Raw genomic sequence first — 12909 nt, forward strand, 5'->3', positions numbered from 1 at the left:
CTCCTGCCTGGTGAGCCGCTCCAGCCGCGGCTGGGCATCCCAGGGCACGCCAGGCTGATGCCGTGCAGCGCTCACGGCGTTGTGCCGTGATGGAAAGCGCTGGGAAAGCTTCCCTTGCTGCAGGGGCCGGCAGGTCAGGGAAGAGCAGCACGGCCGGGGGCTCTCCCAGCACTGCAGAGTGAGAAGCGATCGGGGGAAAATCTCATTGTCCCGCCTGGGCACTTGCATCCTCCACAGCCTGTCCTGGCGGTCTCCTCATCTTTGCCTTCTTCCTTTCTCCTCTCTGACGTCCTAATAAGTGCAGTCGGTCTGACTTCAAAGTGGTTAGCAAATATTTTCCACTCCAGTGAGCTAATTAGTTAAATTACATTTCACATGCTAATTTATTCCTCTAATATCTTTTTTTTTCCTCAGCATACTGAAATACAGGAGAAGATAAAAGCTTGGTTTGACCTTAGAGCCAGGCTCAGAGGAGCTGGAGATGGGAACTAATGATTAGTTCCCGGGTTTGCCGTAGCACAGGCTTATTCCCTGCCGCATTTGAGACCTCATTCGGCGGAGTTTTAAGAGTTTTAGCTGCCTGCAACCCGGGCATCCTGGGTGAAACGTTGTCCTGTGGCACACAGAAAGAAAACTTTCAGACCAGCAGTAACGAGCTGCTAATTTCCGGCTTCATTGTTCCTGTCCGCAGCACCGGTATCACCTTGGAGTGCTGCATAAATAGCAAATTAATCCTTGGGAATGGTGTTACTTCCCCCATCGTGGCTGGAAAGGCTTAAACTGGAAGTCAAACAGGGCCAGGGAGCTGATGCTGGTGTCAATCCCAGACTGAAGCTGTCGGGGCTGGAAAGGCTTTAACTGGGAGTCAGACAGGGACAGGGAATTGCTGCTGGTGTCAATCCCAGGTTGAAGTGATAGCTGCCAACGGCCCCGTGGTGAATCAAAGTCTGCCGTGTCTGTATCAAAGGCTGTTTCTTTTCCACTGTGCGCATATGGTAGATGTTATCGAGAGGGAGGAGCTGAAAATGAGCTCTAGGACCATTTCCTGACCACGGCTGCAGTCAAAAACAACAAATTCCTCGATCCCTGCTCTTGGCCAAACTCTCCTTTTCCCTCAGGCAAATCATCACTTGGTTTCTTTGGAGATAATGAGAAACTGTGGAAAAAGACTCCCAGGTTTAATTCTCGTCTGTAAGGGCAGAGATTTAGGAGCACGCTGTAAAGTCTTGTGATTTCTGAGAATTGCCCTGGCAAGGCTGAGGGCTAAGCCCACCCCACACCATTTGTGCACATCCATGCAGTGCTGGGGTGTCCCTGCAGCCCCCGGGGCTGTGTGTAACCCCTCTGCTGCTCTGTGCCTCTGTGCTGGTGTCCCAGTGCTGGTGTCGGGCATCAAACACTGCCCCACGAGCCATCTGAACCCCTCCAGGTGCACACGTGAGGCCATGAACACACTGCTTTGTGCCTCTGGCTGATGCTGTCCCAGGAGGGACAATCCCCGTTTCCAGCCCCGGGCGAGGCTTCAGAGAGGGAAGAGTTGGTGTGGTGGCTGAGCCCTTACACTGGTTTAAAAGGGATGGGGAAAAGGGTCCCCAGTTGCTGCTGTTTGGGTCACTGGTGCTAAAACATTCACCTGTGCCTGTGTTCCCACACCGAATAAACATGAGAAATACAGCCCTGGGAGTGCCAGGCCAGTAATACCAGGGTTACTACAAATAAGCAGGTAGCAGGGTGGTGTTGATGCAGACAAGAGCTGCTGCAGTGGAATGAGAGCACAGACCTCTGGAGCCTCAGCCAGCATCTGACGCCGCTCCCTGGGGTACAGCCTGTCTTGGGGCTCCTGCTGGCCAAGGGCTTGTCATTATTGCCTGAACTCTGTCACCTCTGGGACAGGCTGTCTGCAGGTTTTGAGGTGCCTGGTGCTCACCAAATGTCTGTGCCTCGCCCGTGTGTGGCCACACCGGTGGGTCTGCGGTGGTCACCTCACGTGTGCTCACTGCAGGGGCTGCACTTGCCTGACCAGCTCCCACTGCTGCCCTCGGAGAGTTACTGGTGCAATTAAAGCTGGGCTGATTCTCTGTGTACTGCGAGGCAGAGAAGGAGCTGATGTTTCCAGCAATTGTTCAGTCGATCTATTTTCAATGTATTTTTCCAAGTGGCTTGGGCTGGGTCTGTGCTTCTGAGAAAACGAGGTAAAACACCCTCGGCTGGTGCACATCCAGGCCAAGGCTCTGATTTTGGTGGCACTACAACCTGTCCCTAGCTAAGAACGTGATGTTCAAGGTGACCTCCTAGAGTGCTTCTCTGCTTCTTTGCTCTTCCTCCCCATCCTTCAGCACCAACATCTCTGTCTGAAGCTTGAGGGCAATGTGAGAATTTGCTCCTCGTGCAGCTTTTACTCTGTAGACGTGGTTTTCCCGGAGGTACAGGCTCTGCTCTTGCACTTTCCACCTCTCCAGTGAAATGGGATCTCTTCCCTGCACTTTCAGCTTTCTCTCGCTCTCTGCTCTCAGTTTCCATCCCGACGATCCCGTGGGATCGGCAGAGCCTTTCTCGTGGCTCCGGGCGCTGCCGAGGCAGCTGCACAGCCAGCTCCCGGTGCCCGTGTGCTGCTGCCAGGAGCCGGCTCCATCCCTGCCCCCGGGGCTGGGCACCCTGACTCGCGGCAGATCGGCCGCGGAGCAGCTGCCTCCTGACAGTTCCATTCAGTAAGGGCCCGTCAGTGCAGTTTGCTGTCTCTGTCACCGTGCGGCGGGCTCGGGGAGCGCCGGCAGAAGCAGCTCTTATAGGAGGAGTGTGCCGTGAGCGCTGCCAGCGCTGCCCAAGTGCGCTCAAATAAGACAAGTCCAGTTTGCTGAGTGGTTTGGCACAGCACAGGCCGTCAGAGACAGGCTGTTTGCTGCCTGCTTTGGGTCTTTGCCACAGCACGGGGACTGTTTGCCCCTGGCCATCCCGCCCTCCCTAGGCGGAGGTGCTGAGCTGGAGGTGAGGGTGTTGCCTGCCCGTGGCTCCATCCCCTCCTCCGCACAGCCTCCCGTTCCAGGTCCTGCAGCCGGCCTGGGGCAGGGACGAGGCTACCATCACCACAGAATCAATGACTCGGAGTGTGCCAGCTGCAAACACGGGGGAAATGGAGGGTGTGCCCCATTCACAACCCTTTACACGTAACAGCAGAGCATGGGTGTAACCGCGGGCATCTCCCATCCAGGAACTCCGTCCCAGATGACCCCATGCAATTATCCCGTGTTTCAAGGAGCCCTGGGGTCGTGCAGCAGCCGAGACAGCTGAGAGTGGCAATCCTGAGTGTGTCTGACACGCCTTGAGCTGGACCCTGCCTGGCCTCGGATGTGGCTGCCACCACAGAGGTGATGGCACCGCTCCTGTGGCCCGTGGCATCGCTGAGACGTCCTCTTGTCACACACAGCTGCTCCTCGGGCAGCACCGATGAGCCCCGGGGCTCTCGGCTCGGCTCCAAAGCCGACACACGGCTCTGGAGGATCCTCTGCCCCTCGCTGCTCGCTGGTGTCCCCGTGCAGGAGAGAGCAGCTTGCTTTTGTTAAGCATTGCCAAGCACAGATAGGCACCACTGCTGCATCCAGGTAGGGCTGGATTTAGCCACGGGAGCTTCAAATAGTGCTAAGAAACACCCCTGCCAGGAGCCCTGTCCTGTGACAGCTAGATTTGGCCACTGCTGGCTGTTAAATGCTGTTGAGATGCAAAGAGCATCTTTGGTTTCCATGTAATTGTTCGTGAGGTGGTAAAACCCTACAGGGAGGGGGGACAGCCAGGTGCAGCTCGGTGTTGGCTCTTTTATGAACCTGGAGAGCTTTGTGGTGTCAACACTGCTGGAAGGATTGGCTGCACTGCCAGAGTTGCTTCTCCCCAGATCCTCCTGCCTGCCCCATCATATGACAGTGGTGTAACAGGACAGGCAGGGCTGCTGGTTCAGCTGGGGCAGAACTTGTGATATTTGGTATTTTTAACTCCGGGCTCCTGGAGTCACATGCGTGGCATCACTCGTGGTGTCTGGAGAGGGCAGCACATGGTGCACCCCAGTGTTGTGGTCCAGAGCTCAGGCTTTGGGGCACCACTTCTATAAAGATGCTGGTGAAGGCCTGACTTTAAGAACCTCAAAGGCTGTTTGCATCCAAAATCTGATTTGTTGTTTTTGTTCTGTCACCGCTGTGCAGGCACCTCCTCAGCCCTGTGATCACTCCTCTCCTGGCTTCTCTGGGCTTGTGCTGGGGTTATCCCTGGGTGTGCTGGGGCTGCAGCAGCTTTTGGCAGCAGGACATTGGGGTTTGGTTCCAGCTGACAGCCCAGGAGTGGGAAATACCCAATCCCATCCTGCTGACAGCTGCCTTTGTAACTCGGGTGCTGTGAGCTCCCAAAGGACAGCTGTGAGCATCAGGCCCTTCACCTGGAGGCATTCAGGAGCTGTTTGGGAGGACAAGGCTGGTTTGGGTGTATTGAGGAGGACAAGGCTGGTTTGGGTGTGACAATCTTGGCAGTGTCTGGCTGTGATGTTGGTGACAGGGAAATGCAGTGCTGACCTGAGACAAAGGGGCTTCCTCTCCTGCCTGCCAGGAAAGCAGCACCCCAAAATCTCCCTTAATAACCCCTTTCTGCTCATCCTTCTCCCTTTAGGCTCCCGTGTGCATTGCTCTGAGAGTCAGGGGTTTTTCTTTCATCACGGTGCCTTCCCCAGCACTTCTCCTTCCCATACTGGAAACTGAGTGCGAGTTAGAAACTGCAACGGAGCGAGGAAGGAGGGGCCATGTGGTTTGTGGCGCCAGAGCCTGGGCTGGCCCCGCAGAGCGGCTGGGAGGCACTTCTGGGGGCTCTGGGGAGAAGAGCTGAGGGCAGGGGAAGCGGGATGGAGGAGCTGTTCCAGCCCTGTGGGGTCTGGCAGTGTCATGGGTGTGGGTCGGGGAGCCCCTGACCAGGGGGATCCCGCCTGGGCAGCCCTGGAGCTGTGTGGAGGCAGGAAATGGAGATCGATCCCTCCCCACCCAGCTGTGTGCAGAGCAAGAGGGAATCAAAAGCAGCTGAAAATCCCGGATTTCCCTTTCTGTTTGGCGGAGAGGGATGCGGGAAGCACAGGGGAGGAGGCAGACAAGTGAAGTGGGTGCAGCTCCACCTTTTCCCGACGCCTCTGCACCCACAGCCCCTGAGGGCTCTCCAGCCCTCCCCAGTTATTTGTTTATCTATAATCGAAGACCTGGCTGCTGCTGACAGTCCAGCTGGCCTCACAATGGCACCAGACCCCGTCTGAGACCTGTGACACGCTTCCACTCCCAGGGCCCCTCGAGTGCCAGCTGTGCCCTGGCACACCCACCCTGGGAAGGAGCTTTGTCAAAGGTGACTCTCAGCCAGGGCTGGGGCAAGGAGGGGGAAAGGGAAGCTCCCCGGGGGTTTGGCTGTTGTGAGAGATGACTCAGTGCATGCCCTGGCTGGGTGGCACCGTCTGTGCCACCGTGTTACGTGCCCACGTGTCATGGAAACCCTGACACTGCTCTGTACCCGCGTGGCACGAGTGGCACTGGGAAATGAGCCATCGATATGGGTCTGATCCTCACTGCTGGGGTTAAAGCCACCCTGCAATGCTGCTGGCAGCTCAGGAACGGATGGATCAGGCCATGCACTCTGTGCCACGGGAGGCAAAGAGGGGAGAAGCTCCTCAGGGCCCCACTGCTGTAAAAGTCTGGGTGAGCCCCTCGGGGAGCAGAGTGTTCCACTCACTGTCTGCTCCCTGACCCTCCTGCAGGAGCTTGGGTCGTGTTTCCTCGCTGTTTTCCCTGCAGTTAGGGGAGCCAGAAAGAGCTTAAAATGTAATTTCCTACCAAAATCAGGCTGATGCTGTCACGGTGTCCCTCTGGCTGTGCCCTCTCTCCCCAGATGACTTCTGAACCCGCCGACCTGCGTCGCGCAGATCTGGCTGAGGGCTCGCAGATAATTAAGTCTATGCAGAGATGATGAAATGAGATGGTTGAGAGGAGGAAAAGAATCTTGTAAATGCCCCAAAACATCTGTAGCATGAGTTCATGTATTATTAGACACCAGCAAATCCACGTGGGAGATGCTCTTTACAAACACTTAACCACAAAAACATTTTCATTCTCAGTTCGTACATTTTTAGGCACGAAAACCAGTCTCGAGACACAAAACCATAGGAAGCAACACAAGTAGTTTTAGTGCTCATGGGATAACCTTTTATTTTAATAAAACCTGAAATTCTTTTGGCACTCAACGTGATTCCCAGAGCCAAGGCTTGAAGGAAAAACAACATAAATCATGGACTCGAAAGCAAAAAGTTGGGAGGGTCAGCAGCACTGTGGCTGGACTCAGCCGTGGTGTGACCTGGTGGCACTTGATGAGTTTGTTGATATTTCTGCCACTGTAACTGAGGGACAAACCTGGCCCTCAGTCACTGGCATACAGTATTGTTTGGGAGAGCACTGCTCCTCCATGCCAAAACCCCCACAACAAAAAGAGTTCTGCTGGCCATGGAGAGAGGCCCTGGAATAACTTCCCCCTCTAAAACAATGCGGAGCGGAAACGTTTCAAAGTGGTAATCACCAAAGGGAAAATAATTTTTTTTAAACATCCTTTGTCTGAGTGCCTAACAATACCTGGGAATACTGAAAGACTTTTCCAATTCTTAATTGACTTTTCAGCCATGTCACTGTTTGTTTCATCTCTGCAATAGCTGGCTCAGGGCTGGGCAGTGAAACTTTCCCTCTCCAGCTCTTGCCAGCCCCTTTTCCTGAATCTCACGTGGACAACACCAGTAAGTGTGTGCTCAGGCTGTTACAGCAGAATGTTTTCATGTCCACTCACTGCATCCCTGCCCAGCCCGTGGTGAATTTGGCCCAGATGACTTGGCAGGGGCCGTGCAGTGTCAGCACCGGGGCGCGCTGGCTGCTGCTCCAGCTGCCGGACGTCTCTGCTGCTGCTGCTCCTCCTGCAGCTCCTCTCCCTCATCCCTGGGGCTGTGCCGGCCCTCTGGCTCCTCTCTTGGCTGCTGGCTTTCAATCCCATCAGCTCTTCACTCTGCTGGAGCCTGGCTCCAAGGTTTCACTCCTCACTTCAGATCAAGCTTTCCTGCAGCTTCCCGACGCGTCTGGGTTTTGATTTATGCTTTCCCTGACGTTTGTGCGGTGAGAGGAGATACAGGACCATTGTTGGAACATCCTTTTCATATCCCCTCTTAAGGGGCTCTGTTCCTGTTTAACTGGGTTTCTTATTTTCAGTAATCTCAGTTATTTATTGATGTTATTAACGTGGTGCGTGTGTAACTTTCCTGTTGCTTCGTTTATCCCCATGACCTGGCATTTAAATCTGTTCCACCTGATTTCCTATACTGGGATAACTTTGTGCAAATCTGTTTTATTTCCCTACCTGTATCTCTTCAGATCAACTCAGCACCTTGCAACCTGTTTGGCTCCATTTTTAAGCTGGCCTTTGGATATGATATGATATGATATAATATAATCTTGTGCAAGCGATCAACTCCATGTGCTTCTTCCCTGTGCCTGTGCTGTGGCATCACTTTTCTCTTGGACTTCTCAGCAGTTCTGTGGCCTCATTCCCTCCCCTGTGTGTGTCCAGGCACGTCCTTCCAGCAGCAGGGCAGTGAATGGTGCTGCTCACGTTCAGGGAGCTGAGTCTGAGTGTGCTGGGCTGGTGACACAGACGAGAATGAGCAGAGTGGGGTCACAGCGGTCCCCAGGGGATGCCCTGCACGTGCAGAGGGCAAGGGGAGCCTCTCCTGGCCTTCCCTAGCGCAGGAGAGGCAGTGGGAATAAAGCTGGAATAAAGCTGCTCTCCTGGCTGGATGCACAGGCCAGTCCCAGCTCCCCACCTGTGTGCCTGGCTCAGGTGAGGTGGGTGTACCTGTCCCTGCAGCAGCACAGCCCACCAGGGCTGGAGCTTGGGCTGGGGCAGGAGCTGAGGAGGAGGAGGAGGAAGAGCTGCTCTGCCAAGCAAAGTTTCCCTGTTATCCACTGGGATTTCTCCGTGGATCAGTTTCCAGAGCCTCGTGTTTCTGGGATTCTCCTTTTACACGATTCAGCTGAACGTGTCATTCTGGCTGGTTGTTGTGGGTGGAAAATTGTACTGCCTGCCCTTGGATGTGTTTTTGAAAGGTGAGCAGAGCCAGAGCTTTGCTCTGCTCTGTATCCACCCAGGCAGTGGATGTGTGTTTTCAATATAAAATGAAATCTCACTATTTCATTAAATTTTTCTGGCAGATGAGAAGGAATGGCTTGATTTCAGAACTGAGTTCCCCTTATCCTGAGGGGCTACACCTATTCCCACCTTTCCCTGCAATTTTTTTGTGGCTCCATAACCTTTCCCCTCTTTTCTACCAGTGGTTTTCCTTTCCCTGGCTGTTCTGCAGAGAAGCCAAGCAAGCAAGGATGGAAATTAAAATAACGGAGCACCTGGGAGGCTTGAACCCGCCACACACTGATTGCTAAGCAACAGGGAGAAATGTTTTTCCTGTTTTCCTTTTGGTTGCAGGCACCTTAGGTGGTATTTCTTGAAAGAGTTGACTGAAACACTCTGGCAGAAAGGTGATAGGAAGATAAAAGCTGCCTTTAAAGACAAACAGCTCAAGAAATAATGGTCCTTAGCAGAGGAGCTCTGGTGTGTCTGCAGCAGCTTAAAGCCTGCTGAACTCTGCACTCCGGGGAGAGCCACGTGGGAAAAGGGAAAACGCTGCCACCAGGAGCTGCAGCGTCCTCCCGGTGTGGGGATGTCCCTAACAAAACTCACTGGGTGTCTTGTGACCATGAGCTTTGGTCCCTGCATCCCCCTGCCAGCAGTGCCCTGAGGTCTCTCAGTGCTTTTCACACCTTGGGCTCTGCTGTCTTCAGCTTTGTGGGCACATTTTGACAAGGGTCTGGAGTGACAGGACAAGGAGCAATGGCTTTAAAGTGAAGGAGAGTGGATTTAGATTAGATATTAGGAAGAAATGCGCCCTGTGAGGGTGGTGAAACCCTGGCACAGGTTTTCCAGGGATGCTGTGGCTGCCCCTGGATCCCTGGAAGTGTTGCCAGGCTTGGAGCAACCTGGGATAGTGGAAGGTGTCCCTGTCCATGGCAGGGGTTAAACGAGATAATCTTTTAGGTCCCTTTCAACCCAAACCTGTTGGAATATAAAAAACCCAATCCCCCCAAAAAAAATCTGTGATTCTGCTACGGCCAAGGGGGTGGTGTAAGGAGTAGGATGGAGGGGAAATATTCCTGCAAGCTCTTGAGTCTCCAAGGCTTGTGGAATAATTGCTGAGCTTCAGGAGCCGGCAGCCTCGGCAGGAGCTGCCGTAGCACGGGGGCTGCAGGAAATGAAACACAGAATAGCTGGATGGAGACTCTTAGATCCTGATTGCCCGGGGATTTGCTGTGCTTCCTCTGCTAGGAGCTGACAGTAATTAGGGGCTTGCCTGGCTGTGTTAATGCTTGGTGTGGAGGAGAGCTGTGCTCCCGAATTAACCCGGCTGCCCATGGGGGGCTGAGGGGAGCGGGGGGTGCTGCAGCTGGGGAACAGCTGTCCCTGGCACAAGGGGCACAAGGGGCAGGAGAGCCCAAGCCAGCCTTCCTCCCTGCCAGCACAGAGTTCACAGTGCCTGATCTGTCAAAAACAGCCCCAAAAAACAGCCAAAACCTGGAGGCAGAGTGACCCAACTGCCCTGGATCTGAAATACTCGGCAGAGAATCTCCTAAAATCCATGCCTGCTGTAAGCTGTGGCAAGTGGTGGGTGGCTCTCATCTAAAATCTGGTTAAATCAGGGCATTGATCACGCTGGGAGTGAGAACTGGATCTGTGAGGGTCTGAGATCTGTTGGTCCCCAGTTTTGTGGGGACCCAATCTCACATCTCTGTACAGATTGTATGGACAGAGCAGTGACGTAATTTTCCCTTCTTGCACAAGCTTTCCCCCTCATCCTGAAGTGGAAGAGATAGTACTGGTTGTTTACTGTTTTATTATTATTATTATTATTATTATTATTTCTTATAAAATAACCTTCCAGCTGAGCCTGAGCAGTGAAAACAAAAGTCTTTTCCAATTAAAATTGGAATGCCCAAAAGATTTTGATCTAGCACATAATGCCTAACCTCCAGTTAGTAATTCTTGTAACTAGGTAGCACTTTTCCTCCAAAATGCCTCGAAAACAGCAAGAAAAAGGGCTTCCCCAGCTGCACAATAGAAGGAAGTGCTAAGGGCCCCATGTCAGAGCCTGACACAGACTCGCCTTGTGAGCTGGTGCCAGAGCTGGGACAGAGGCCGGATAATGTTGCAACTCCCACATAAAGCAGCCCAGTTCCCCTCAGAGGCTGCTGGTTTGGGTCCTGGGTCCCTTGCTGGTCCAACAGTGAAAGCTGGAGGTGTGTGATGCTCCAGAGGGGCTCAGTTAGAGGTGGTGAGGGTTATTCCTGCCTTCTCTGCTCAGGGCTGAGATCAGCTCTTGGCATCGGTCCCGCTGTGGTTTCACTGAGGCTCAAAGGGAGTACGGGTTTGTCGGGGTGCTGGCAGTGCCCTGGGGGTGCTGGCACTGCCCTGAGGGTGGTGGCAGGAGCACTGGGTTGTTTGCAGCTGATGCCAGGCAGGAGCAGCTCCTGTGGAAGTGTTTGCGAGCCATGCTTTGGGGTGGGCAGCCTCACTTGATGGCAAAAAAAACCAAACCCACAGCAGCACTGAGCGCAGGAACTGGGTCACTGTGAGTTTTGCCCTGTAGGAAAGATGCTGGAAAGCCCCACTGAGCAGCAGAGCAGGGAGATGAAAGCAAAGGAGGGCTGGAGGATGCAGCTGAGGGAATGCTCAGACACCACTTGCTGGGGAGAGACAACTCGGGGTCCAGGCTGAGCCCAGTTATTAACTGAGGTCTGAATCTGCAGGTCCTGACTATAACAGATTGACCCAAATTGATTCCCAGACCAGAAAACTGGCTTAAAGTTTCCAAAAGCTTCTCTGTGTTACCCTCTCCACGTTATTGACCCTGCAGGAAAGGCTGGAGACTGTGGCAGAGGAGCAGAGCTGCTCCGGTGTTGGCTGTGTGGGTTTGTGTTTATCCAGCCAAGAGCTGATTTCAGAGTGGTGGAAAGACAAAAATCGGTGGATTTCCCACAGCACCCAGTTCCTGGGCCTGCCAGAGTTGATGGGACATTTACAGATGCCAAGGAAAAGCTCAGTGCGTTGTGAAAAGTTTCTTGCTGAGTTTGCCAAGTGCAAATTGGCAGTATATTTTTTTAATGAGTCACTCAAGCATTGATCGTTTTCTTAAATCCCTGAAGTCATGTGCATGTCAATTAATCACATTTTGCAACAATTTCTTGACCTTCAAGGAGGGAATCCTGAGGCTGTGATACTGCCTGTTCCCTTTCACCTGTGTGCTTAGAGGCAAATAAGAAGCCCTGAAAAGTTATTTGTTTTGAATCTCATGATTTTCAAGAGCCTTGCCCCTGACAGCTGAGTGTTTGGGGTTAGCTACGCAGAGCAAACATCCTGAACTTGGGCTCCTGACCCTGCTTGGAGTGTTTTGCTTTTCAGACCCAGAAGGTTCCCAAGAGAGGAGAAAGGAAGCTGACTGGCTATTTTTAAACCCCTGCAGTTGCCTTCCTGCCTTATATTATTTATTATCCATTATCAGAAGTGTTTTTCCCCTGAAACCATCTTTAGTGGTCAACCGAGGGATGGTGAAAATTGCCCATCAAACAGAGCTGCATCTTTCTGCAGAGGTCAGACGAAGCTGGAGGCTCTGGGAGGGCTCTGCCAGCTGAAAATGAGTGCTGCTGTTGTTTGCTGTGTGCCCTCGAGCCATGCCAAGCGATTCCAGGGGTGGGCTGTGATTATTCTGCCCTAAGACTCAAAAACGAAGCAAAGCAGAGTCTCCCTCCCAAATATTTCGCAGCCCAGAGAGGCAGCACTGATTTCTGCTGGAAAACAGGTCCCTGCCTCTGATTTTAGCGTGTCCTGAGCAAAGGGATGCACGGCCCTGAGTTTCACAGCACATCTTGCAGTGCCACGTGGTTCCTGCATGACGTGTCAGTGGGGCTGGGGACACCTCTGCAGGGAGCAGCATCACATCCTTCTGCGGTGGAGAGAGCTGCAGTGACCCACCTGGCACTGCAGGGTGACCTGGGCAGGGATCAGGGCTGGATCTCCGTGCCTGGGCAGGCTTAAAGTGTGTATTGCCCCCAGAGATGTGGGGCTGCCACGGGCAGTGCAAGGCCCTGCTGCTGGGCTGGGTCCCCTTTCCCAGGATGTCCAGGAAGTCCCCTTTGACCTCTTTGGCTCCAGATAAAGCAGGACAATAGCCCACGTTGTCCTGGCTCATCCTTCTGCCTGGTAAACTTTCCAGTTGGAAGCCTATCACAGCCTGGCAGCTTTGTTAATCCCTTCCTGCCCGGGCAGGAGCTGCTGGTGCCCTGGGCAGAGCTGGACATGTGAGCCTTGGCTCCATCCTCACTGGAAATAAAGCTGCAGGGCTGGAAGGCCCTGGGAGGCCGATGTTATTTCAGCTGCAGAGGGAGCTGAGGCATGAAAGTCCGGGTTTTGGTGGTGTCAGCAACAACTGCCCGGACCCTGTGATGCAGTTTCTGAGCAGTGTGTGAGGAGGGAAGGGGAAGAGCAGGGGAGAGCTGGAGCACGCAGTGCTCAGCGCAGGGGGCTGATGAATGACAAACAGTTCTGCCCGTTTCTCTCTGCCTCTGAAAACAAAATTATGTCGCAGGGGTTCTCTAAAGTGGGATCTGCAGCCCTGCTGTCCCCCAGGCTTGTTTTGCTTTCCCAGAGTCCCTGCTGGGCCGAGAGCAGGTGCCCTGGTCCCAAATCCCCCCTTTGCCTGTGCGTGGGGGGCCTGGCACCGACTCACGTGGGTCACATCGCTTCATCCCACAGGGGACACCG

At 53.7% G+C, this 12909-nt stretch overlaps 1 protein-coding gene across 1 annotated transcript in view; it reads left to right on the forward strand.

Moving 5' to 3' along the window:
• RALGDS (ral guanine nucleotide dissociation stimulator) overlaps positions 1–12909 on the forward strand; it is a 56625-nt gene that overhangs the window by 19250 nt on the left and 24466 nt on the right. The gene's annotated exons all lie outside the window — the stretch shown is intronic.

This window comes from Vidua macroura, chromosome 21 (genome assembly GCF_024509145.1).
Source record: "Vidua macroura isolate BioBank_ID:100142 chromosome 21, ASM2450914v1, whole genome shotgun sequence".
NCBI lineage: Eukaryota > Metazoa > Chordata > Aves > Passeriformes > Viduidae > Vidua > Vidua macroura.